The sequence below is a fragment of the Rattus rattus genome, chromosome 6, assembly GCF_011064425.1.
Source record: "Rattus rattus isolate New Zealand chromosome 6, Rrattus_CSIRO_v1, whole genome shotgun sequence".
Lineage (NCBI taxonomy): Eukaryota > Metazoa > Chordata > Mammalia > Rodentia > Muridae > Rattus > Rattus rattus.
The window spans coordinates 153,215,733-153,243,409 of NC_046159.1; the positions used below are offsets into that span (position 1 = coordinate 153,215,733).

General features: G+C 41.5%; 1 protein-coding gene across 2 annotated transcripts in view; it reads right to left on the reverse strand.

Moving 5' to 3' along the window:
- Window positions 1-23,309, reverse strand: part of Fam126a (family with sequence similarity 126 member A) — a 61,085-nt gene extending 37,776 nt beyond the window's left edge. For both annotated transcript variants that reach the window (XM_032907108.1, XM_032907109.1), the window contains exon 1: window positions 23,111-23,309. The gene's annotated coding sequence lies outside the window, so the exon portion shown is untranslated. The remainder of the gene's footprint in view (window positions 1-23,110) is intronic.
- Window positions 23,310-27,677: the final 4,368 nt, after the last annotated feature.

Here is a 27,677-nt window from a genome sequence, read left to right on the forward strand (position 1 = left end):
ATGAACACAGAAAAGTGTGAGATATTTGAATTAATTTTATTTCAGCCTTAATACTTTATACAGAGGTGCTCCTACAGCTAGATACTCCTTACTTGGGAAATTAGCTGCAAACATAAATTATACATTCATTTAAAACCAATGTCCACAGGCAAACCTTAAGGCAAGATTCTAACAAAAGTATCAATATCATAAAATAATAAAAACTTGCCTCTACAATTTTCATTCAGCTTTCAGGAATGCCAGTTGTAAAACATTCAAACATTCTTTACTTTAGATTGTATAATTTAAAAAAGATCATCTTAAAGTTGAGAAAAATACTTGAAAAGATGTGTTAACTATGCATCCTATTACAAGGACTGTTTCTTGGATTAAATTTTATAGTGCAACTAAAAGCACTCATTATGGTGCCAGGCAATAGTGTTCTCACTCAGTAATAAAGAACACAAACTCACATAACCTGGGTCCCACTGTCTTTCAAAGTCTACAGACAAACCTAAATGAAAAACACATGTTCTTGCCAACACATATATTAATGCATGGTGACTTGAGTGATATATAGCTTATTTTTTAATAAAAACAAAGTCCATTATCAAGTCAAGATTATCAGAAAAACACACATTTGTACTGTGTCTTTTATTTTATAGAATTGTCTAGATAAACAAGGTTTGGAATTATGTTCAAATCTTACCCAACACTTGGGAGGCAGAGGCAGGTAGATCTCAAAGTTTGATGCCAGCCTGGTCTACAGAGTGAGTTCAGAACAGCCAGGGCTACACAGAGAAACTCTATCTCAAACAAACAAACAAAAAAAAACCAAACAAATGAATTGTTTATTCCTCGAAAGATATCACTAAAAGGCTCAGGCAATCTTATAGAGTAAAAGAAATTGTTGTCAGCTCAACTCATAATGTGCATACACAACCAAAACTCTCAAGTCCAGAATATATAAAGATCAATTTAAGAAAAAGGCAGAAAACCCAGTAGGAAAACAAGACCCAGTTAACCAGACAGAAACTTAACAAATGACAAGGGAACATTCAACTTTGCTAGTCATCAAGGAAGTCAGTGATAGTGTGTGATCAAGCGTCACACATTCATTCTCACCCCCTTCTCCCCTCCCCCCACCAACATAACTAGAACGAAAGACTGATGATACCAGTGAGACAGTCTGAATAAGATGTCTCCCATAAATCGCTGGCATTTGAATACTTGGTCTCCAGTTTGTGTCTGTTTGAGGGGGACTAAGGTGTGATTTGATGAGGGAAGATTCCTGCCATTTTAAGTTGACTCTCTATTCTTCTGGTTTATGGAGTGAGATGTGAACTCTCATCTATTGCTCCAGTGCCATGACTGCCTACTGCCATGTTTCCCACCATGACAGTGATACGACTCCTTTATGTCTGGAACCATAAACCACAAAGACCCTTCCTTCTATAAGCTTCTATAAGCAAAGGGGAAACCCTTTGCTGTTTATTTCTTTGAGGCAGTGTCTTGCCATGTAGCTCAGACTGGATTTAAACTCATTATGTAACACAGACTGACATCAAACTCTTAGCCATTCTCTTGCCTCAGTTTCCCAGGTGCTGAGATTACAGGTGTGCATGATAACACTCAGAACCCATAGCAGCTTTAAATTACAAAGTCAGTCCAGTAGCTAGAGGATACTATGTGAGAAATAAGCAACCTGGAACACAGAAACAGAGTAGTATGGCAATGACCAATGCGGATGCTGGAGAGGAGAGTGCATCCCAGCTTTCGACTAGGCATACATGAAAACTGTCAAGAGTAGGTGTGAAAGGTTCTCACCACACATACGAAACAAGTGATGCAAGCCTTGCTCTGTTCCATTTCATCACTTTACAATGTGGACATATATCAAAATGTTATGTTGGTCAACTCTGTAATACCAGCACTTGGGAGGCTGAGATAGGAAAATTCAAGGCCAGCCTGGGTTGCATAGCGAATTTAAAGTCTAGGCTACATAGGAAGACCTTTTCTCAAAAACAGGGGAAAAAACAAGTGAGCAAAAGTCAGAAACATGGTATACATAATAAACATATACATCTTTTTTTTGAGACAGGGTCTGGCCCAGACTGGCCTCAAACTCCTAATCTAGCTGCCTCTACCCCCCTGATTACAACATATACACATTTTATTTGTGAACTGCAGCTTAGTGAAGCTTTGAAGGAACCAAATGTATACATGGTTAAAAAAAAATCCTGGGTTGGGATTTAGCTCAGTGGTAGAGCGCTTGCCAAGCAAGCGCAAAGCCTTGGGTTCAGTCCCCAGCACCGAAAAATAGAAAAGAAAAAAAAAATAAAATAAAAAAAATAAAAATCCTGGGTTGGGGATTTAGCTCAGTGGTAGACCTAGCAAGCGCAAGGCCCCGGGTTCGGTCCTCAGCTCCGGAAAAAAAAAAGGAAAAAAAAAATAATAAAAATCCCTTCAAGGTGATTATTTTTAACTTTTTGAAAATTTTTGAGATTTTCATTCTAACATTTCTTCTTTTACTTTCTTTCCTCCAGACCCTCCCCTACATCCCTTCCCACTCTTCTTCAAATTCATGGACTCTTCTTTCATTAGTTCTTGCATGCATGCATAGACAGAGAAAGAGACAGAGACAGATAGATATAGAGATATAGATTAGATATAGACATGGATATTGATAAAGATATACACTCCTAAATATAGCATGCTTAGTCTGTATAATGTTACTTGTATGTACATTTTCAGGGTTCACCCTTTCACACTGGACAAACAATTGCTGTGCTCTTCCCTAAGAAAGATCATCTCTACAATTCTCAGCTTTCCTCCGCTGCCTCTGTAAGGTTGAGTGAGGCCTGGGCGACTTTTCCCTGCCCACTTCGGCATGTCCTCTGGTGTCACTCTTGCTCAGATCATGTTGGGAAGTCAAAACTTATATGGATGCAGCTTCTGACATTATAGGAGACACATCTCACAGCAAACTTCCTGATCCTCTTGCTCTTAAAATCTTTCTACTCCTTCTGCAAGTTTTGCAAGCCTTGGGTTGGGAGCGTTTTGTAGATGTATCCATTGGGACTAGGCTCCACAATCCTGCACACTGATTGGTGAGGTTTTCTGTAGTGATCTCCATGTCTGGCAAAGAGAAGTTTCCTTGAGGAGAGGTGAGGACTACACTTACTGTGAGTATAAAGACAAACACTTAAAAATTGGTGTTAGTGACTATGTAGTACATGGTGCCTACTGGCTCCATGAAAGGTAGTCCTCAGAAAGGAGGGGTCCAGGTCAGCTCAGTTCAAGGGTCTCTGGGCCGTTTCTGAAGTACATGATGTCTTCAGCAGAAGAACTTACATTCCGTCTCTGGGGAGCAGTCAAAGACAACAACAGGTTGTGTATTTTATGAGTGTCTTGGACAGCTCTGGCCAACAACTCACAGGAGTGTTTTTCATAGCTGGTATTTGTTAGGTGGTCTTTGACTCTTAGAGGGAGCACCATTAACCCGTGTAAGAAAAGATCATTAAAATTATGGATGATACTAATATGCACAATTACATGTAGTATGGATTTTTCCAGATGAATGATAGGTTTCTGCGTGGCTTTTTCAGACACCCTTATTGCTATTTTGCCCTCTTTTATGTCACTTTGCCTCCCTAAAGAGCATCCTTTGGGATCACTCTTATCCTCCTCCCACCTTCCCTCCTCCTAAAGAAGGTTCCGGTTTTTCTCCAGTTAGTTTTTTTTTTTTTTTTTGCTTTCTTTGTCAACAATCAGGTGTTCATTGGCCTTATGTCTGGGTATGCAATTTGAATGAATTGATCAACATGTCTGTTTTAATGCTAATAACATACTGGTTTTAGTATATAGTTCTGTAACACAGTGTGAGTAGAAAACGGTGATGCCTCCAGAAGTCCTTCTGTCCCTCAGGAAGGTCTAACTACCCTGGCTACCTAGCTGAAACTGTCCTGTCCATCTCTGTGAAGACTGTGCTGGGGTCTGGATGGCACTGCATTAAAACTGCAGGCTGTTTCTGACAGGATGCCCATTTCCACTGCTGCCAATCCGAGAATCCTGAGCCATCTCTCCATCTCCCTATGTCTTCAATTTCTTTCTTTAACGTCTTAAAAGTTTTTATTCTACAAGTCTTTCACTTGGTTGGTTAGTTATCCCACGATATTTTTTCAGGCTACTGTGAAAAGTATCTGACTTCTTGTCTCTGTTTGTCATCTGCATATGAGAAGGCTAGTGACCTTTGTGTGTTAGTTTTGTATCCTGCTCCTTTGCTGAAAGTATTTATCAGCTGTAGAATTTTCCTGGTGGATTCTTTTTAGGGGATTTTATGTATAAAACCATATATTCAAATAGAGATACTTTGACTTCTCCTTTCCTATTTGTATCAAAGTGATCTTTTAAAATTTTTCATCATAATGGTGGTGCATACCTTTAATCCCAGCACTGGGGAGGCAAGGCAGATCTCTGAGTTTGAGGCCAACCTGGTTTACAAAGCAAGTTCCAGGACAGCCATGCTACACAGAAAAACTCTGTCTCAACAACAACAAAATTCATAAGAAAAAAGGAATATTAATACTAAAAATGAGATCTGAATAATTAATATATTTTATAGAAAAGATTCTAATGTAATTCTATAAGAACAGGCTAGATAAAGAACAGAAGAAGAAAAGTCATCAGTGTTGGCTGGCTGACTGAAGCTCTTCCTTGCCTGTATCCCACATTCATAACATTATCTCATTATTTTAAACAGGCCCAGCTCCAAGATGAGCCACAGTTACAATTAAAAGCATCACTAAAGACTATGTAGGGAAAAATGGAAAGTGACCACAGAATAAAACAACGACTTAGAGACTTTCTGTCTATCACCAGCAGCAAGAGACTTTCCACAGTCGCTACTCTATCCACCCTTGCATGCCTACTGAATATGGAACCTATTAACACCACAGCAAAGCCTTGATTATGTAACTGTTGGCTTCCTACAAACTGGTTATATCAAGAAGTATTCAAAATATACTCTTACATTTTTTAAATGCTTCATTCTTTTCAAAGGTGAAAGGAACAAAATTAAAATACAAATTCCCTGCTGGGTAACTAACTTCCTATTTTTCTCTAATATGTTCTGGAGCACAGTAGTTAAAATTATATTAGACAGTTCAGTAAGATTCTAAGTAGCATTTAACAAGTGTAGTCTATGAAATTAATTGCTATATATTCTAACATAATAAAACCTTCCCAAATATATCATTGTATTCCGTTCTCACACTATGACTAAAATTCATCATTTAAAAGTGTTGTTTCCAAAGACATACAGCATTTTAATTGTTTTTGTTAATCCCAAAGATGTGAGGAAAAAGACCACCAACCAAATCATCATGGCCAAATTAATTAAAGTAAGCTGTTTTTTAAATTTGTGTACACAGGCTGCCTTCCCCTCCCTTTAAGTCAGCATTGAACAAGAGCAAGACGTTCATACAAGGGCCAGGGAACATCTAAACGGGGAGTTTGGGAGGTAGGGTTACAGGAGTAGTATAACCAAGTAGTCCTAACAACCTTTTGAAACAAAGGGAGGCTTGCAAGATGGTCATAACAACCTTTTAAACAGACACGGCTGCAGTTCCTGGACAGGCCGTACGGAACCATCTGTAGCTAAGGTTACAGGTGGGGCACAGCCGACCCGAGAAGCAGAGATTTAATCATAAACAGGAATGAATCTACTTTCTTTTTACTATAAGATAGCTTTCAAGCCTAGGATGGAAGCAGGCTGGTTCATTGGTTTTATCATCAGTCAACTGAAGAATACAAAAAACTTGAACTATGAAGCTAATATTTTCTTCATTACTACTCTATATATACTATATAATTTTATATAACCCCCTTCATCATGAGGTACTCATTACAAAGTGAAATAAAATGTTTATGTATATATGTATGTATGTATGTGTATATATATATTCATCTTATGACTTTGACAATCGAGTTTCTATTCACGGGCAGTGATACATCATGACTTTTTAAGTTTATTCATTTACTGGGGTGTGGGTACATGTGAAGGTTAGTGGACACCTGCAAGAGTCGGTTCTCTCCATCAACCTTGTGGGTTGCATGGATTAAGCAACCCACTTAGGCTTGGAAGCAAGCACCTTACCCACTGAGCCACCTCACCAGCCCCACGCCATTGAAGTTTAAACTTCTTCCCTGTTCAAAGGACCCATTGTGACAGCTAATTAAGTGCTGTCAGAATGTTCTCACAGTTACAAGGTGAAATTCAGGAAAACAAAGCAGAGGTAACTGTTCAAATTATGTCACAGAACAAAACTGACTCCATCTCTGGATTTTACAGCTAAGAGTCTGAATAAAGTGTATAAAGAAGCAGAGGATGCAGTGGGGCTGGCTGCCCATAAAGGAACTGCTCAACACCTAAGGAACAGCAGAAGGAGACCGTGGGACTCCAAGCATCCATTGTGTAAGCCTGGTTTCCCTATAAGTCACAAATCACCTATCTGGTTGAAATTTGAGCGTTTTTTTTTTTTTTTAAATAACTCAAGGAAATATGTTTGAATCAAACATCATTTGCCTAATCCAAGGACAAATAAGAACTTGTTGGAAAGTCAGCGCGCTATGGCAACCAGCCCTAAGGGTGCTGTGGGAAGACAGGACAATAGAAGGAGATATGGCGAGCCTGCCTCTCATTTCCATCTCCTATTCTTTTCAAATCCTCCAGGACTTCAGAAAAATACCTTGTCCAGGAAGAGAATATCTGATATGAAGTCTAAATGAGAAGTTAGAAGTATTTATCAACAACCATGCTTATATCTGAACTAATCCTATAGCCGCTTTGACCAAACCAACACAGTGAGCGTGCTAAGCACACCACCAGAAGGCTGCACTTATGGTTCCTCCTCCTGCAACTCAGGCCGCACAGTTAATGAAGCCCAAACCACCAGGAAGGTTTTGTGGGAAAGAACTGGAGCCCCTACAGAGCTGCAGTCATGAGACTCCTGCCAATCTTAGATGTCCTTGCCATGTGAAGCCTACACACAGAAGTCCTGCTGGGCTAAGCCACTGAACTGGATGGTGGTTTGACAGGGACCAACAGATCCACAAAACACTATCCCCTCTCTGTGTCTCTACCCTCACAGCTCCTGACCCCCATTCCTCTCTTTTGTCTTCTGTCTCACTATGCAGCTCAGGCTGGCTGGCCTCAAATTGGCAAACCTTCTGTCCCTGCCTCCCAAATGCTGAGATCACAGGTGTCTGACACCACACCTAGCTAAAACACTTAGAACACACCATCCCTGTACAGGAGCCCCCCAACAGACTTTTAAAAGATCAGGGTTCATAGAGTAATTAAAAATCATGATTACCATGGTTTTCAGTATAAAATGGACATTAGGAGGCTAGAGATGACTCAGCAGTTAAGAGCACTTGCTTTCCAGAGGACCCTAAGTTCAGTTCCCAGCACCCATGTGAGAGGGCTCACAATTGCCTGTAACTCCAGCTCCCAGGGCACTAACACCATCTACTACCCTCCATGGGTACCCAGGCGTTTGTCTGTCTGTCTGTCTGTCTGTCTGTTTCTCTCTCTCACACACACACACATGCACACACACACACACACACACACACACACATGCACACACACACACGCGCGCGCGCGCACGCAGCAGAGAGACAGAGACAGAGAATAATAATAACGATAATAATAATAATTTAAATGGTAATTTAGAGGAAAAGTTCACAAGGTTCCCCTACAATACAGTGATAGATTTATCATCTGTCTAGGATTGACTAAGTATAACTAATAAAAAACAAGTAATAAATGATGTTCTTAGTGTCTTCATATTCTTAGTGTACCATTAGAATGAACTACATAAAATGTACAACGCAAAAATTCACGACATTGTCTAGACATTGTTAATTTTTAACATCTTAATGTTTCAGTAAAAGACATGTGAAAGACTATAAAATCCATACCTCAACCCATACTATCTTAAAAGATGAATATACAGATAGTTCTCACATGTTAATACTTTCCCAAGGGGTAATTAATTTTGATGACAGAACCCAGTGCACAATTTTACATAATATCTTTAAATTAAAAGTATGAATTTTGAGACTTAAAAAAGATAATCTCGGGGTTGGGGATTTAGCTCAGTGGTAGAGCACTTGCCTAGCAAGCGCAAGGCCCTGGGTTCGGTCCCCAGCTCCGAAAAAAAGAATTAAAAAAAAAAAAAAGATAATCTCAACAGATTTGGAAACTATATAATAAAACTACCACAAAAAAAAAAAAAAACTATGGTTTTCTGCCACCAGGAAACATCAACCTCACAGTATGAAGCAGATGCTTGGGGTGTTATTGCTGAGACAGAGTTCCACATAGCCCAAGCTGCTGGCAAACTTCCCATATAGCTGGGAATGAACCTCCTGTCTCCACCTCTCAAGTGCAAAGACTGCAAGTGTGCACCATCATGCCAGGATTCTTTTAGTTCTGTACAGACCCAGAACTCTGTACATGCTGTGCAGACACTCTAGCATCTAAGCTATGCTCCCAGCCCTTAGAATGCTTTTTAGAACAAATGCTAAACCCTTGAGGCATAAGCTATTCTCACAGTAACAAGAAGTGCTCATTTCAACATCTGTGTGACTCTTAAAAGAATTGGTCAAGAAATGGAAGTAGTTCCAGAAAGGCTGCTTGGGCGCTCTCTCAGAGAGAATGCCTGCAGAGAATCTGACGGACACACAAGCAACAGAAGTGTGGAACAGTCCTCTTGAGGAAACTGGACCGACATAAAAGTTAGAGGGCAGACCTGCTCGTCTGCTGTCAGTCCTTGTTATTTTGCTGTGTTATTTGCTCACTGGCTTCCTAACTAAAGTGCTATTCTTCTACATCAAACCTATGTGCCTCAATTTCCTAATTCTAAAACTCTAATTTCCTTATATTCAGCCTGAATCCAGCTCCTTGCCATCACAGAGACTAGCTCCCTGGAACAGATGTTTAACTATGATCCAAAAGTTGAGATCAAGGTAAAGACTTGAGTAGATAAAAGTTTGTTTAGAAGAGTCCTTTAGGGGTTGGGGATTTAGCTCAGTGGTAGAGCGTTTGCCTAGGAGGCGCAAGGCCCTGGGTTCGGTCCCCAGCTCTGAAAAAAAGAACCAAGAGTCCTTTAAAGTATAGAAATGGTAAACATATCTAGTATTTGTGCAAATATAATAACAAAAAAATCTAACAAGATACAATACTTCTATCAAGGAAACCTAAAATTTTATTAACTTTCCTTAGCAACCAATGTTTCACAGAAAGAGTTCACATTAGGCTTGGAATCAGTAAAACCTCGAAGTCTTCAAAAAAGCAAAACAAAGAGCAGCCAAACAGCTCACTATTTTCTTGTACTTACCTAGTCATGTTTTTAACGTTTAAGTTACAAGATAGCCTTGATATTGGCTCACACATAATAGGTACATAAATACTTGTTTCATGGATGAATACTTATATAAACATATATTGTTTTTACTAGTTTGGGGCATGGATTCTGGTTTCAGGCTAGCCTCCAACTTCTGGTCTTCTGCCTCTGCCTCCCAAGTGGTGGGATTATGGGCTCAAGCAACTTTATCTGGTTTATGTTGTGCTGGGGAACAAGCCCAGGGCTTCATGCATGCTCAGAACTCACTCTTCCAAATAAACCATATTCCAAGCCCCATTCTCAGTTTTAATAGTACATTTACTTCATTAATTAGCCATCCCAAGATAGGTGACATCATTGCATGCAATAAAAAGTCATCCTGGAAAAAGAAAGTGTCTACACACACACACACACACACACACACACACACACACACACACACACACACACACACACACCCCTGCAATATATGTATATGACAGTCAGAAAACAACTTGCTAGAGTCAGTTCTCTCCTTCCACTATGGGGGTTCAGGAGATCTAACTGAGGTCATTAGGCTTAATGGTTTTTTACCCTACTGAGCCCTATTACCAGCTACCAGCACAGGAATTTCATGCTAAAGAAAAAGTAGGGATCATAATTGGAGACACATAAAGTCATCCAACAATAAGTGTTAGTGTAATGCCAGCAATGATTTATCCAAACTGGGTGTAATCTGAGAATAGGAGGTGTCAAACTAAGTAAGTGTTCATGTCAAAAATCTGTGTCTCGGACTGGGGATTTAGCTCAGTGGTAGAGCGCTTGCCTAGCAAACGCAAGGCCCTGGGTTCGGTCCCCAGCTCCGAAAAAAAGAAAAAAGAAAAAAAAAATCTGTGTCTCAGTATAGTAATATAGAAATGGTATAGGGTTTATGCTGATGATAGATCCAGATAAGACAATGAAATAGAAAGCTCTGAATGAGGAAATAGGAACAATGTCAAGGGGGAAAGCATTAACTGTGAGGACTGATTACAGAAGATGGCATTGACTACAGTGATGGCCCAAGAGCATACACTAGAACAATGTCATTGGGATGGAGTCAGTGGAAGCCAGGTTCTCACTGAGCTCTAATGGAGGGAAAATTTAAAGAAAGTAAGTTGGAAACACATTTACAACTATGAAAGTTTATTAGCTACTTTTGTGTTGCTGTGATAAAACACTATAACCAAGACAACTTATAAAAGGAAAGGTTTGTTTTGGTCTTATGGTTACATCACTATCATGGCAGGGAGCATGGCAGCAGAATCACAAACAGGAAGCAGAGACACTGGGAATCAATTCAGTCTTTTGAAATTCAACAAGGCCCCACCTCCTAATCCTTCCCAAACAGTTCCAACAACAAGGGACCAAGGATTTGACCATATGAACCTATGGGAACCATTCTCATTCAAACCACCACAGACGTAAGAAGAAGGTACTGTTTTTGTAGTAAAATGTTCCCGTTTAACTTTCTCATCAACAAACTAATATACAACGAGGTTCATAACTTCTCGGCCCCATTAGGTCCTATGTGGATACCCAGCATGTAATGATTATATATGAATCAACATTTACTTAAGGAAAACCCTACTTTATAAGAATGGCTAACATCATTAAGTGGCCTCATACATTTTTGTTGTTGTTGTTATTGGCTCTAAGCAGAGAAAATTACTTTAAATTTAAAAGGACTTCTTAGTTTTTTTTTTTAAACTATCCCACAGTTTGAGGTACTGCTTAAGTTTTAAGTTCTACTCTCCAGTAAAGAACTTCCTTCCTTTTGTCTTTTCCTTTTCCTTCTTGCCAGAAGACTTCTTATCTGATTAAGTAGCTGCCTTCCCATTTGCTAATCGAATAGACTATTAAATATTTGGAGAAAAATGTTTTACTTTTCTTTTTAAATATTTATTTCTGTATATGTTGGAAAGGTTGCTCTCAGAGTGAGAAAAGGGCATCAGGTTCCCTGAATTGGACTTATAGGTGGCTGTAACGAATGTGCACGCTGGCAACCAAATTAAGGTCTCTGGAAGAGCAGCACTCATTCTCAACTGCTGGCCATTTCTCCGGGCCTTGCTCTTCATTTTTGAAGGACCTAGAACATTCATCTAAAAGCACACATCTCCACAAAAGAACATACCAAAAATTCTAGTACCAGAGTGAATTATTCATCATTTTACTTTATTATGTATTTAATTTCAGCTTTTTTAAAGACAAGGTCTCATGTAGCCCAGGCTGGCCTGGAGCTCATGGTGATTCTGTTGCCTCAGCCTTCCAAGGGCTGGTATTACAGGACTACAAGTGAGCATCACCACGCCCAATTCATAATTTTATTATTTTAGTAATATTTTACTTCTAGTTGTTGTTGCTTTGGTGGGTAGATGAGACAGGGTCTCACTATGTAGCCTCAACTGACCTGGAACTTGCTATGGTGGGCCAGGCTAGCATCAAACTCAGAGATCCACCTGCCTCCACATCTTGAAAGTGTGCCCCTCACCCCCTCGAGCTAATGTAGTATGTCTTCAAATACAAATTATGTAATCATTTTGGATATGAGATATAGCTCAGTTAGGAGACTGCTTGCTTGGCCTGGTTCTGTCTCCAACAGCATAATAAAATAAAAACATAAATAAAAAATATAAAATTATGCAACAATTTTAGAGCTTAAAATTATGTTAGTAATTATAGAAAACTAGGTTCAGATATTAATAGCACAAATGCATACAGTATCTAATAAATATCTGCTGAATGAAGGAGTAGATCCCACCCAGCACAGGGACGCTTGTCAAATCTGCCATCTGTTTCCCATCTCCACAGCAACAGAGAGCCTGCACTGCACTGTCTGCACAGCTGCTCATGCAGCACTCCTGTTCTGGACTCCTCCCTGTGCAGTGCACCATACACTTGCTGCCATGTTGATCTTGCTGAAGCGTCATGCCATCTCAGATGCGACCACCATATCTCCGGTCCTCCACATCAAACTCACCCCACGAAACAGGCATCGTCTGTCTACTTCTCTTTACTCCCCTCATCCACTGTGGCCTCTGTGTGACACTTCTCTCTGCTCTGCCTCCCTTTTGCTTGTCAGCTTTTTACAGTCTGTCCAGAAAGAACTCAGGGTTCATGCTGATGAGGTGTGTGTGTGCAAGGGAAAATGTTAGGGCAGTGTCATGGCACTGAATCTGTGGGCCTCCAACGCCTCACTCAAAGGCAACAGAGACTGATTGACATGTGTAACCACTTAGAAGATCTCTTATTAGAAATAAAATTATGTACTTAATTAAATATAAGAAACCATAAATAACATTTTCGAGTATACTATAGGTAGACATCTGCAAGAGCAATTATTGGAGGAACTAAGATTTTTTCCAAAATATTTGTATCAACTGTCATAAAATCAAATTGTTGTACATGTTGGGTACTCAAGTACTGACTCAGTCAAACGCACCTCACCCAGCTCTAATGATGTAGACACAGAAATCTTAAAGGCTGCTGACAGGTTTTTAGGAGGTTGCTGAACAAAGTGGGCTACAAACATTACCTGAAGAGCACTGGCTGCCATGACTGTTGTGTCGATGCACAGTCGTTAGGAATGCTTTTCACATACTGACTAGACCAGAGCCTCAGGCTGACACTTCAGTCATTCAACCCCTGTCCAGTTCATACAATCTATGCAGACTACAGGCTGGCAGCACCAGAGTAGAAACAAAGAAAGAGGCTATGAATAGGCAAAAACAGATAGCCAGGGGAGATTCTCTTAAGGAGTGATGTAATATTTTTATAGTTGCAAAAAGTCAATATTACTATATATTGAAATTGCAACATAATAATTCAACAAGTCCTTGATTGCTTACGGAGTACAACGCAAGACTTTCCATTACTTTGCCCTATTGGCAAAAAGGCCCTAAGGTCTGCTCTCTGTGGCTAAGGCAGGTGGCTAAGGAAGGGAGGGCAGTACATGATGAAAGACATCAATCGATGGGGTACTGGCCATTTTGTGGTGGGCTGATTATAAGTGCTTAGCAGCAGTATCAAATGTTGATTTGTGTGTATGAGCGTGCGTGTGTCCGTGTGTCTGGCATGCTAGTATACACCTGTAATCCCAGCACTTGGCAAGAGGACACTATTTAAAACACAAAAAACTGTTGGCCTTCACCAATGCCTTTAAAAAGCTTATTGAAAACTCTAGGCGGTTATACTTACTTTTATATTAATGTTCATGATATTTCATTTTAAAAGCATATTTTAAGATCTTAAGTGCTCATTTAAAGATAAAATGTTATGCCTGTCCCATGTCAATATAAAACAAAAACACTACTGAGATGGGCGGCACTGCCTCACACTTCTACAAACTTCTTTAATGCTTTGGCTGAACAGTTGGATCCTCATAAACACTTCTGATTGCTGTGGAGTCCTAGTGGCTTCCGATTCTCTATAAAATTCAGGCTGGCCTTAAACTCACGGCAAACCCCTTGCCTCAGCCTCCTGAGTGCTGAGTGTTCAGGCATAAGCAATACGCCCAGCTCGGCTTGATTTATTTCTCTCTCAGTTGGTGCCTCTACATAGCCCAGGCTAAAACGAAAATTAACATTTTTCCTGCCTCAGTATCCCTACTGACATGATCATTTTGTTTTCACTAGGGAGGGAGGAGGGAGGGAGGGAGGGAGGGAGGGAAAGGAGGAGGGAGGGAGGAGGAAGGCCAGGGGTAGAGAGACCTAGCCAAGTGAAGAACAAGAGAGGACCACAGAAAGGACATGGTAGAGAACTGGAGGGAAGGTCTTCAGCTAAGACTCAGACCTGCCACTTACCTGCATCTGATTTGGGGGAAAGCCCTGGTTTCAGTATTTTCTTCAGTTGTAACAAAAGAAAGGAAAGGGCCTACGGAAACTGCACCATTAGTTAGGATGTAGCTCGTTGGTAGCATGTTGCTTCTATGAGCTTAGTAAGATACAGGATCAATTCTGGCATCAGAAAATAAACACTACAATGCATCACTGGTGCTTACCAGGGTGCTCACATATCAACAGTAAGGATGCTCCATAGACGCACAGGCTGTGACAAGTTTATGCCAACATCAAGTAAGAAGTCTTACTTTCTCACCTGTCAGAATTGTTGCTTTTTCTTTGTTGAATGACAAACAAAAGTGCTCCCTTGGGGACCAAGACTTTTATTCCATTCTGTAGTAAATCACATTTACTTTCTGAAGCCTCACATGATGAAAGAACTCTTTTGTACATACTCAAAACTAGATTTTCAGCAAGGAATCTGTAAAATCTGACTAAACACAGCACTATTTGATATGACTTAATTTAAAGAAATGGTAAAAAAAAATTTACACAGATTTACATAGTGTATAGCTAAAGCATGTAATGAAAAATTGATACATGGCTGTGGTAACTTAGTATGCTTGGTGACCAGAGGGCACCAAAATCATCGAGGAAATGGACGTGAACCAAAAGACACACTGTGCTGTCGGCTGGGTGTACCTCGGGCAGAAGAGAGACAAGAGTGAGCTGCAGCTGTAATGCAGTCAGCTGAACTAACATCATACTAGGCAGCCCTGCCTCGAAAACCCAACCAGGTCTGTTGGCTGCGGCTCCAGCGCCCTTACAAACATAGACGCTCACGAACACCTTCTCTTGGTCAAATCAAACAAATACAATCAAACTAAAAGTTTAGCCACTTGCCACTGTAGTCCTGTACTGGGAAGCTGACAGAGGAGGTAAATAGCTCTGTCCGTTTCTCTGTTATATCTTGCCTAGAGGAAACTTGAAATGTTTGGGGGCGGGGGGGGGGTTTCTTGGGAATAAGCAAGTCCTGGGCTTTGAGATGTTGCTGGTTAAGCCATGCACATTATTTCTTAGAGCTGTATTAACACAGCAGTGTAGTGAAGCAGCACAGACTGTGTGAATTAAGCTCAGAAATTTACATTCCCAGGGTGCTCCAGGCTAGAGTCTGAGATCAAGGTGGGTTCCTGCTGAGAGCCAGGAAACAGGGATCTGCCTTCAGCTTTTCTCTCTGGCCTGGAGGTAGCTGCCATCTCCACATCCTGTCCCTCTTTAACTGCCATGTCCAAAGTTCCAGTTCTTTCAAGGACTCTTGTCTTCCTGGATTAGTACCCACCTTAATGGCCTAATTTTCATGTTAATTACCTCTGTAAAGATTCTATCACCAGTTTTATTGAAGGAGTTAGTTGAGAATTGACATATATTTTGGAAGGGGACACAAGTCAGCCCATAACAGCACCAAAGCTACAATCAACCAAGATCCAACAATCAACCTGGCTCTTTTCTTATACTAATGCTTAAGTATCATCCACTTGCTCATATTTATTAACTGTCCACTCTATCTTACTTGCCACAGAAAAGGATGTGACACACTAGCTGACTTAAGGGATTCACAGTCTATTAGTGGAGACAAGAAGCGAGTATTCCTTATCCCTTTTGAAATAAATCAAGATGAATCAAGGTGTACTCAGTGAAATTAGACAATAAAAGTAAAGACTCATTACATAGGTTTAAGAATAGAAAAAAAAAAAAAACCCACAAAGCAAGTATGTTCCTATCATTTTGCTATCACTCCCCATCCTTTCTCTTTCCCAAACATAACAGCACACAAAAATACAGTCTTCAAAGCACAGTTGTTTTACCTTCCTAAAGCTTTTTGCATTTTAAGTGGCAGTTTTCACTGCTAGGGACAAAAGCAAGAGGGAAATGTCAAGAGAACCAAATTCTGATTAACTTGTGGGTTGAAGCTTTGGAGTGAGTCACTGCCCTTTAGTAAGTTGGAATGGGATTTAACCATTAGAGAAGTTCGCCAGTGGAGCCCAGATGTTCAATGGAAAATGTTGAGTAACAAGGCAATACAATGAGAAAATGCAAGAAAACATTGTTAATGGCATGTATGCCTACTAATGAGACATAATTTTAAAATGCAACAGATCTAGGCTGCCTCAGGGGTACAGCACCTGCTAACTTGTGAAAGGCCCTCACCCTAGATTAAGTCAGTGGAAGATAGGAAATAATGGATCTTTCAAATCAGAAACATGGTGGTGGGTCTCATTAGGACAGGTGTTTGTCTTAACAGTTACACAGTAATCAAAGCACTGTGACTGCACTGACTAGCAGAATTTGGTTTAGTAGACACTTGTATAAAATAATTTTAAAAATAGTCTCGGGGTTGGGGATTTAGCTCAGTGGTAGAGCGCTTGCCTAGGAAGCGCAAGGCCCTGGGTTCGATCCCCAGCTCCGAAAAAAAGAACCAAAAAAAAAAAAAAAAATAGTCTCCAATAATATTAAGTTTTACACTAATATAATAAAATGTTGCTTATGGCTGAATAGGAAGCTTAAGTTGTCACCGCAAAAGTTTTTATCTTGGCCTCACCCAAAGTACTTAAAAGTTCTCTAAGGACTGTTAATCTCTAAAGTATTTTAAGTATTTCTTTTTCAACTATGTGTTGCTTCTGAAGGAAGTGTTTTTTTTAAATAAAGAAAATTTAAAGCCTGCTTGAATTTTTAGCAATAATTAATTTGTGGCTGGTGGAATTCCAATTCAATAAATCAGATTATATTATAATTAATTCTTGGGAAGTCTATAATATGATGACAAGGAGAATTTCTGCTCCAATTACTGTTCTACAGCCAGCTGAGTCTATTCCATGATGATGCTGACCTTTCTAAGGGGTGACCTAATCCTGCAGAACACATTTGTAGCCCTCATGGAGAAAACAACATGGAGAAAAACTCTTGTTTTTCTTAGCCTTTCTTGGCTGGTCCTTTAAAAAGACAAACAAACAAACAAAAACAAAAACTTCTCAACCTAGCATTAACTAATAAACTGGCACACTGTAGATGCTCAAGAAAAGGTGAGTCTATACGGTAACTAATACGAAATCTACCATTTGGAAAACTGAGAATGTGGTCCAACACTTTACAGCATCAGAAGACCAACTCTCCCAATCCCAGTGCCACTTCCACCCTAAGTCATTCTGTGCTGACATTCTGACCGGGAGCCTCATCTACTGCCTCCAGCTGCTTGCTGTCAGTTGCTCCCGTAATCAACACTGTACCAGCTAACTTTGGTTTCCAAAATAAGCTCTCCATGGCCTCACAGATAGCAAGTCAGGCAGTTTTTCCTCCAGGTTCATGCTTCAACTTTGCCCCAAGCACCCTTCTTCCACGCTGACCTTCTATCTCCACCTCAGATGATAACGCTCTGGTTTTTATCATCCATGTGACTGTTTTCTGTTTCCTATGCACATCTGTTTGACTTGTGTGTTTTAGGTTCTCCACTCATTTCTAAACCACTGCCACCTTCCTCTCCATTCCCTTAGCAAGACCAACCTCATGCTTCGTAATTTCCCAGAATGGTCTCCCCTTTTCTAATTATGTGTGCTGCTTTGAGGACAGTGCTGTCACTCTGCCTACCACTCTGTCTGCAACAGCCACCAAGAACAAATCACTGTGAACTTTGACATTTGGGTCAAAAGAGTAAGTAATACATCTAGCAGTTCAGAGATGTCTGCATGGCCACTTTCTATAGCAGACAGGGACAGACAGTCTGTGGATACTGATCAGAACCAGCTCTAAACTCTTCAGTTATATTTCAAGGCGAGGGAGAGTTTAAAAGGCGCATTAATTTTTTGCCCAACTTAAGCGCTTTTAAAGCTCACATTCTTCTATTAAATTTCCTAGCCTACACATTACATCATTCTATTCTTTTTGTTTTAAAACAGGGCCTCAGTATATTGCCCAGGCTGGTCTGATAGGCTTACATACTAGCTCCCATCTCAGCCTCCAGACTAGCTGACATTCGTCATAGTGCCTGGCCCTTACTAGACATAAACACAAATAAATATAAATCTTCCAATAGCTGAAACTCAACATGATTTTCATAGTATAAATTTAAGAACTCATCCACACTGTTTATTAAGTCAAATACAAATTGCTAAATAAATTCTTAGCATAGTACGAGAAACTATTAATGTTCATCAAGTAATCTTTAGATTCATTGTTCAAGAAAACAGGAAACAAACGTAACATTTACTACTGAATGCTGCTGACACAAAGCTCTGAGAGAACAGACATTTGGACCACAGTGAAAAAGCACTGTTTTCCAAACTCATAGACCTCTTATGAACAGTACTTTTACAGTAACATTCTTGACAACATACACACAGGACTTGGGAATATAAATAAATCTTTGGACCCAACAAGCCTAGGTCTTAAGCTTTAATTTTGTCTGGGCACGCGTTTTAAACTGTTAAACATGTTGTATATGTCTTATACAAATCTTCAGTTTCCCATCTCACCTCACCCACTTCAGAGTCACCTACTACTATCACTATTAGGCAATACTTGTTAAGAGTAGCAGAAGAGACAACATTAACACAGAAGAGACCAGGGATAATTATGATGGGGGTACAAAAATATTTATACAAAGAAGAAAAACAGTAAGATTTCACATAAATGATTATATTTATTTTTCAATAACAAGAAGAGCAAAAAGTGTCCAGTTAGGAACATGCTAGGGGACTGCTGTAAAATACAGGGACTGGGGGAATGGCTCAGTGGGCCAAGTGCTTACTACACAAGGGTGAGGACCTGAGTTTGTCTCCTGCACACCAAGTAAAGACCAGCATGCCTGAGATCTCAGTGCTGGAGACAGGAGGACCTCGAGGGCTTTGCTAGCCAGCTAGTCTAGCCTAATTGACCAGCTGCAGGCTCAGCAAGAGACCCTGACTCAAAATATAACACAGAGGATGACTGAAGAAGCCAACTGATGCTGACATCTAGCCTGCAGGAACACATACAACACACACACACAATAGAAGCTGTGAGACAAAAATTGGGTTTCATCTCTCTATACTTAACTTTAGCTGAGACTTAACATCTGAGTCTCCATTTTTGACTGTAAATAGGAATGATAATCCCTATTTCATAAAGTTTACAATTAAATTTAAAGTACTTAAAAAAAGACAAGCCAAATTTGAGATCTCCACAAGCTACAAGGAAGACCTACACACTTACTCAGCTAAACTACTTCAAACCTGCCGAGGAAGAGAGAAAAAGTCCCTTCAAGTCCTCTGCTTGAGCTTTCTCTTTGTATTCAGAAAACAACGCACTACAAAGTTTATAGTGGGGGAAATGGTACACTATGAGATAGATCATTCTCGTACACTTCGGAGACAAGCTACTATCAAGATGTCTTATCCCCAGAAGAGCCCTGGAGTCTACTGACACGTCTACTACAACCACCCACCAAAAGGTTAAAACAGAGACACAAGGGCATCTCAGCATACATTCTGAGGGCATGTGATCAGATTTAATATCTCACTTCAAACAAAGAAAGAGACAAAAGAGCATTTTAAAAACAGATCTTAAGTGAAAATTTCGAACATTTGACTGTGTAGCCCTAAAGGTTTCTTGTACACTTAGGGCTGACTTCTTGGGATTATTTAGCCTACCACAGAGCTCATCCCTGGAGAAAACTGATTCTTCCTCTCTCAAACACCCACTAATGCCTGTAGCTCTTCTTTCATGGAAAAAAAACTCATGACACTTGACATGCCAATTGGTACAGTTATTTTTTGGTCTGGTTTAGGAAACCATATTGTTGTGATTTCCTGGTGCATGCATAAGATTTCTGTCATATATGGAAGACACTTAGAGCAGACATTCCAGCTCTGTCCTCTGACCCACCCCCTCTTCCATGACATCCTCTGAGCCATGGGTGTATAGAAGGTGTTGAAATGCATTAGCTGGGGCTAAGCACCCCATAGCCAATTTAAACAGGATTTTCAATTACTAAATGTCCTTCCTCCATTCAGATAAGCAGCCCAACTCTGGAAGACTAAAAGGACTGCCTGGCAGCACTTGAATTTCAAAAAGAACAACAAACTGCTAATCTCCCACTCTCCCCCCCCAACACATTCCACAATGATGCTAAGGGTGTCAGGCTCCACAGAAGGAGTTCTTCTGAAGGATGTTCTCACAATATTAGGACACCCTCTTAACTTTTGTGAGGACCTTTAAAAGGCAATTTAGGAAACCAAACTTAGTACTGCTGGTAACTGACCATTATAACAAAGAACTACACTGTCTTTATCAGCTTGTTCCCCGTTAGAAATGTATCTCTTACTGGTCAAATTTCTTTCCAGCTCCCCAAGGACTCAGTGTGTATTAACTGCCTCATACCCACCCCCAAATGTTTTACCTCAACTCTGCTCTCTTTCCTCATGCATATACAAACAAAGCTTAAATTCTTTAAACCTATGCTCTACTGTGGTGGGCTTTTTATAGAAGACTTATTTTACATGTTTGAGTGTTTTGTCTGCAGATGTGTGTGTGAACTACATGAGCGCCTGATACCTCTGAAGGTAAGCAGGCATCTTATCTCCTGGAACTGGAGTTAAGAATCGCTGGGAATAGCAATCATGTGAATGCTAGGAACCACACCAGGGTCCTCTGCAAGAACAAGTGCTCTTAATTGCTGGGCCAGTTCTCCAGCCTGGAGTGGTTTTTCAATCATGTTCACACATTTAAAATATGTAGGAAATCAATAATATTTCCAAGAGATGTAAACATCTTCAGGCAAGCACCCTATACCAACAGAAAGTAAGTGTTCCCTGAGAACCAGAAGGTGACATTAACAAAGGATATAAACAAATCTTAGGAGGTAACGTATGGGTTCATTACTTTAATTATGGTAATAAATATAAACATATTAAGCATTAAATGGCACAACTGAAATACGTATGGTTTATTACATGCCAATTATACTTCAGAAAGTTCTTGTTTAAATAATTGCTGTTGTGTAGGTCCTATCCTGCCCTCATTGGAAAGAGGGCGGGAAGGCTCCTTCTCAGAGTAAAAAATTTTAAGTTCTGCAAAAGATTATATATGTGTGGCCAAGATAGAGAAGTGCTGTTCCATTGCCAGCATTTTCTCCTTTCTTTACTGTGGTTTTCTTGAAAAGCCTCATTCACACGTCTCTACTTTAGTGCCACCAGTTATCTGATGACTGGTTTCTGAGCTGCACTCTTAAAAGTCACCTAGGAAGAGTTCTTAGGTCTGATTACAAAATAAATAATAGGCAACAGGATGCTGGATAAGAGTGAACTAGAAGATATATTTAAGCATATTGTCAAAATTACACCATTCTTTAAAGAAAAAAAAAGCAACCAAAAGGGATTTTATAAAATATAGGAATCAAAACAAACAACAAGAAGGAAAGCAGGGTCGTTTGATCTGGCCCAATGGTAAGAGCACTTGCCACCAAGCCTGATGAAAGGACAGACAACAGGAACTGTGAGCTGACCCAACCCATTCCCCACCCAGCATTCATATCCAGCGACTGTTGCTACCGACTATTAATAGGATTTCTAGTCTGTTTCTGGAAATAATGTTAATAAATCAAATGACTGTAAAATGAGTCAATTGTAGAATCTGTTTTCTAAATACATACAGGGCTTCCCCCTTGCTACTAAAGTGTTATTATCTGAATACTTGACTTTGAGTCTACTCCTGACAAAGAAGCCTTTTTAATTTCTTGTCCTTCCCTGTACTTCAAAACGTGGTACAAAGATTCATCCTGTAAGCCTTAAAATGTATTCACCAAAAGTGGGAAAGTGCTCATAAATGATAGGGGGTGGGGGTGGGGGTGGGGAGAGAGGCTGGTGCTATTGGCAACAGAGCCTTAGGAAAACACACCTCCCAGAACTATCGCATTGTTTCAAGGTTACCCTAATCTTTGTGGCTTTATGTAGATAAAGTTGTAACAACTGTAAACCTCAAACTGCAACGCGTGGCATGAACCACAGGGCTGGTACATCTCCTCCAGAACCTGTTACCCAAAGGACATCCACTTTACAAAAAGCCAGTGTTACCCTGCATGCAACCAGTAGCAGTCTCTGTGTAGTAGCAGCACTCCCCCTACCTGAGCAGCGGAGCCACTGCCCGCGCGCGATAGCGTTTTATCCCAGAAGCGGTTCAGTGCAGTGCAAAACCACTAGGGCCAAATTTAAATCCTCCAGGAACCTCTAAACTCTAAAGGTACAAAGCAAACGCCCGCACGCTGCAGGGCAGGGACCCAGTTTTGCCGAAGCATACAAACCTGGGGTGTTTTCGTGCAAAAAAAGAAAGAAAGCTTACAAAACAAAAAACAAAACCCTGTGTTCTGTGGAAAGAAAGCCTTGTCGATCCTCGAGGGCGGTTACAGCAGCCTCAGAAGAGGCAGAACTCCAGGGTCCAGTGCGGCATAGGCAGAAGAGGAGCTTCTGGTGATGGGCAGACCCGGCTGGCACTCTGAACCCCCCGCCCCAAGGGACTCAAGACCCCGGCGAGCACGGCTCTGAAGAACACCGGGGTCTGCGGAGCCCGCGTGGGCCGCGGGGCGGACTCTGGGCGGCACGAACGGGTGGGCAGCGGCCATAGGCTACGGTGGGCTCCGCGCTAGGCCGACCCTGGGGCGCCCCCAGCTCACTGCCCAACCGGGAACCGAGCCTCGTCCCAGCAGCAACCAGCCGGCTGCGGCCAACTTCGGGCTCTCAGGCCGCGCCTCGCGCGGAGCCGTTACGAAACGGGCTGCCGCCCCAGGACGAAGTCCTATCTGCCGCCGGCAACCGCTTCACCCCCGCTCCTCCCAGACCAAAAGTTCTCGGTCTCTCGGCGCCCCAGGGGCCGGCGTGCGGCTCCCGGCGGACTCACCAGAGCAGCTCCGGAACCCACCGCGGCCTCCCCTCACGACCACGGCGACCACAGCGACTACGGGGACCGGGCGACGGCGCTCCGCCGGCAGCTGAGCCACCTGCCCCTCTCCTTCTAGCAGCACGAGTCCGGGCGAGCCATCTTCCCTCCTCTCTCTGACTGACAACCCAGCCCGGACAGCCGCCACTGCCGCCAGCCTCTCTGACGGGCACCACCAGGGACCCGTCCCCAAGCAGCCAACCACCACCGCCCCACGCTGCACCAGCCTATCACTGACCCCTAGGGTGGGACCAGAACAACTTCTCCACCAATGAGAATCTGCAGCTACTGGTACTGGGGGAGGGGGCGATTCGAGTGGGCGTGGTCTGAGCGATGGGCGTGGTCGGGGAACGCCCAGGAGAGATTGAGTGGTGGTGGAACTAAGATGATCTGTGAAGGTCTCAGGATCTCAGGAGACCTTTAGAGCTTAAGTGTTACCAGATGCTATAAAACGTAATCAAAAAAGAAAAGCAAGCTAATATTCAATAACTCAAATCATTTCACAAAAAGTATATCAAAATTTGATCAGATTCTGGTGTGTGTGTATGTGTGTGTGTGCTTGGAGATAGAGATAAAAATACTTCCTTTTCTTATGTTCATTGCTTTTGACCTTAGCCTTAAAATTTTCAAATACGGGGTTTAAAAGACGACTTAGGGGTTAAATACTTGCTGCTCTTGCACCCACGTGGAAGCTGGTGCTAGAGTTCATAACCTCTATAACTTCAGTCTCAGGGGATCAGTTGCCTTCCTGCACTCATCCGGGCAATCGTACACCTAACACACACATACATAAATTAAAAGAATTTTAATAGTCAAAGAGGGAAAGAGGGAACTGTCTCAGAGCTTAAGAGAACTTGTTGATCTTGCAGATGAATGGGGCTCAGTTCCCAACACCCACATCAGGACTTTAGTTTCTAAAGGAAAAAATAAATCTTTTAAAATATATTTCTCCGCTTTTTTCCATAAGCCATTTTTCACCTTCCACTCCTACTTATCCTACAGATAATGTTATGTATATTGTGAACCAGTACTGCATATGTTCCAAGCTCCCCCTATTACAGCCCTCTCAACTCAACTCTGGTTGAATTAGAAGAAATGAAAGAAAGAGAAAGAGAAAAGAAAAAGCAAACTCCAATCTGAAAGACAGGAAGCGATTCTAACTGAATGCTAGAGATGTCAAACTTTCTCCCAAAGCACTAAGCAAGTTTTTAAAACATGCCAAAGAATATATATAAAATCAATGAGTCAACCAAACCATGCTAGGTTTCATTGCAAAACCAATGGCTTTAAAGCCAACACAACCATGTTCAATGGGCAAAAAGAGCACAAGGCAAGAAAAATCAAGTGCTGGACAGGGAAGACGTCTTAGTCTATCTGAGAAGATGGGTACATCTGAGATGAAGGGGCAAGCCTCTGCTCCCAGCTACCAGAGGAGTAGAGTCAGAAGGATCACAAGTTTGACGGTAGCCTGGGCAACTTGGTAAGAACCCATCAAAGTTATTTTTAAAAAGGGCAGAAGGTAAACGTTGGCCATGAGCCACCTGCTAGTATATGCTAAGCCCCAAGTTCAATATTTAGTAACTGCCCCAAAAATGTTTTAAGTTAAGGGCTATTTCTGAAAGAGAGCAGCCTGCCCCAAGTCATAGACTTAGGAAAGGGCCCAGAGTGGTCAGGAAGCACAAGAATGAGTACGGTAAAGGATGAGAAGTCACAAACCAGCCTACAACAGAAGTTGAGATGGGTCTATGAAAAACCTAAAGGCCTGATAAAGATGTTTACCATTCACAGTGATGTCTGCAATGCTGGCAGTCTCTCTATTGTACTGTCCAAAATGGTAACAATGGTAAATTTGGGTATTGAGCACTTGAGATATGGTATGATTAGGGTAACGTAGGGTGTGTTTTCGTTTGGTTTGGTTTGGGTTTTGTTTTGCTTTGTAGACAGAATCTCTTCTAGGCACCACCTGTCAATAAAAAAGCATATATATATATATATATATATATATATATATATATATATATATATCTCCAATGAGTTGAGGCAGGAAATAGGAAATAGGTGGAGCACTGGAGGGATGAAAGAGAATTCTGGAAACAGGAGAGATTCGAGGGAGACGAGGAGGAAGATGCTAAGAAAGAAGCAGGTCTGGACTGAAGGGGCGGTAACTAACCATGCGGAAGGGAGACACAGGATAGCTCTAATGGGCTAAATAAGTTATGAGCTAGTCAGAGAACAAGCCAACGCTAATGGCCAAGGCATCTAATAATAAACAATTAGTCTCAGAGTCCACACGCCAGGAGCAGGGGCGACAGGAAAGAAACAGATTTGTCTTTTCACAGAAAGGGGAGATTCACCTGGGAAGATGTGATGAGATGGACACATGGTACAGGTACAGGTAACCAGCCACGTGGCAGAATGTAGACTAGAATAAATGGGTTAATTTAAGTTATATCTAGTTAGAGAAGAAGCTAGCTATTTGACCAAGGTATTTGTAAATATTTTGAGTCTGAGTCTTATTTCTGGGAGAACTAATCTAACTTCTACATTTTTAAAACTTTATTGGTGTGTGTATGTATATGTGTGTACATATGTGTGTATATTGTATATATGTGTGTGTATGTGTGTATGTATGTGTATATGTATATATACGTGTGTATGTATGTGTATATGTATATATATGTGTGTGTATGTGTATATGTGCATATGTATGTATATTGTGTATGTGTATATATGTATATGTATATATGTGTGTATGTGTATATATGTATGTGTGTGCATTGTGTGTTTATGTGTGTATATGTATATATTTGTATGTGTTTATGTGTGCATGTGTGTGTGATACATGTGCATGGGTGTGCATGTGCTGTGGTATGTGTGTGAAGATCATTTTTGTAGAATTGTTTCTCTCCTTCCATCTCTATATGAGTCCAGAGATCTAACTCAGGTTTTCAGCCTTGCGTGGCAAGTGCCTTTAACCAGTAAGCCATGATGCCAGCCTAGGAACTCTGGTTTTAATATAATTTTAATAACAGCCCTGTTGGACACCTCAGGTTTACGTTAAATGCTGGGTGGGGTATTTGCTTGAGGCCTTTTGGAAACATAGTTTCACTGGGTTGCCTTGAGCTTGCTTCCTGCCCTGTTCCAGGAATCCACTTCCCAGTCCAGCCCAACAGAAGTTTTAAATTATGTGGCTAATATAATGTTGCTTAGAGGGTAAGAATCTAGGCCAAGCATAGTGGCGCATGTGATAATCCCAGCACTCAGGAGGCAGAGATAGGTAGGTAGGTCTCTGAGTTCAAGACCAGTCTAATCTACAGAGTGAGTTCCAGCAGAGCTGGGGCTGCACAGAGAAATCCTATCTCTCCCCTGTTCTCCCCACCCCCCAATGTAATCTGGAGACAGTTAAGTCTATTCCCTGTAACAGCAATCTTCACAGACCAACCCAGTCTGTGGCAGAACTGACACGATCATTTCTGTTACCCTGGTATAGAGAGACAAGACCTGGGGAATGGGGTTGGGGAGTAGGGGTGGAAGTGTGAAAGCCTGAGAGAAGAGGAAATCCAGAGACTCAGCGAGGCCATAAAACAGATAAACAAGATATGGATAAGACACTCACACCATCAGTTTTACCACCCATTGGCCATGCTGGTCACTGACGCCCGGGTTTGAGGAGCCAGGGTGTCTGGTGGCAGGAAAGAAAGACAGGACCAGGGCAAAATTCCAATAGTTGAAGACCTGAGCCTCACCTACAGAGAAACAGGGATGGAAGGTGGGAGAAGATCTTCGCTTCCTAGACTGTCCAGGCACTTAATACAACTGAATGTTAAAAACCTACAGTGCAGAGAGCCAAATACCAGTGGTGAAGAATTAATGGGTAACCCTTGATGCAACAGTCAGTGAGATGACACAATCAGTTCGTTGCTGCCAGCAGAGGAGCAAGCCCTCTAGTCAAAGACATGAGGGGAGACTTGTGCAAGAGCTATCAGCTGGACTGTTCTTGAAAAAAAGGCGGGGGGGGGGAGGAATTCGAATCAGGGAGGGGGCAGGGAGTCTGAGGAGGAAACTGGTGATAAGCCTGGGAAACTTAAGAAACGTGGGGGCCAGCACAGCTGTGTTTGAAGGGCACTGGCTGCAGCATGAGTGGCCGCAGCCTGGCAGGCGCTGGCTGCAGTAAGACACAACCTGGCATCTCAGCTATGGACACTGTACCCTGGGTACAAGTACGAGAGTTCTGGAAGATAATATTCTTTCTCTGGTCTCTGTCAACTCACTAGAATCACTTTGGATGTTTCCCCAAAATACTAATGCTCAACCAACCCAATCAGAGAACTGGGGAGCGGGGACAAGGTCAAGGGAACACTGGGACATCTCCCTAATGCTAAACTCAGACTGTGTGGATGGGTTGACTGGAGGGACACTGAAGTCTGAGTGTCCTTTAAATAAGTTTGTTTTCTTCCTCCAGGAAGACAGGAAACAGTATGCGGCCTTCCTTCTGTTCTACAGTCGTAAGTTCATATAAAATCAATGT